This window comes from Octopus bimaculoides, chromosome 1 (assembly GCF_001194135.2).
Source record: "Octopus bimaculoides isolate UCB-OBI-ISO-001 chromosome 1, ASM119413v2, whole genome shotgun sequence".
Classification (NCBI taxonomy): domain Eukaryota; kingdom Metazoa; phylum Mollusca; class Cephalopoda; order Octopoda; family Octopodidae; genus Octopus; species Octopus bimaculoides.
This window is the reverse complement of record NC_068981.1, coordinates 136,811,062-136,811,977: the sequence shown is the minus strand read 5'-3', so window position 1 is coordinate 136,811,977 and position 916 is coordinate 136,811,062.

Sequence of the window (916 nt, the reverse complement as noted above, 5' to 3'; positions counted from 1 at the left end):
TTGCTCCTGCCACCGTCTCGCAAACCTCAATAGCCTTACCCACTTTACTTAGGCGTGCTACTGTCGTTTCGCTGATAGTGATATCGTCCGCGTAAGCTATAACAAATTCCTCTAAACCTGGTTCTCTCGAGATGCCACTCAATCTTCGCAGTAGGGGCTCAAGAGCCACCACATACAAAAGCGGTGAGAGCAGACATCCTTGACGAACCAGGCGTCTGAGGCAGAACGGCTTCGAAAGGAAATTCGAACTATCGAGTCAATGTTGTGATACAAAGCGATGAACCACCTGAGGAAGCCAAGGCCTAGGCCGAACCGCGCAAGCACAGTCGCCAGGTATCGATGGTCAACCCTATCAAAAGCTTTAGACTGGTCCAAATTTACAAATATCCCACCTTTGCCAGAGTTATCATCAGCCCTCTCTATGGTATAGTGAATAAGGTGGAGATTGTCCTGAATGGTTCTGCTTGTGATGGCACATGTCTGTGCCTCCCCGACTATACCATTCGCGACACACGACAACCTTTTCGCTAAGACCTTGGCCAAAATCTTCACTTCTGCGTTTAACAGAGTGATGGGCCTGAATTTATCAAAAACGTCCCCCTTGTCTGGGTCCTTTCTGATTAACGTCACTACTCCCCGGCACACAGATCTAGGGATAAATTCATTCTGTTGCCAGTTCGCATACACGTCAGCCAGTAGGTGCCCGAACAAGTCTGGCATACATTTATACAGCTCGTACGGAAGACCATCGAGTCCCGGCGACTTATCCTCCTCAGGCGCGATCGGCCCTTCACAAGACTCCGCATCCGACCGCGAGAGGCACGGCAGCTCGGCAAGAAAGTTCTCGAGGACTCCCTCACCATCAGGACCGCCATCACCCCCGGACAGCTGGGCGAAGTACTCCCGAAAGGCATTA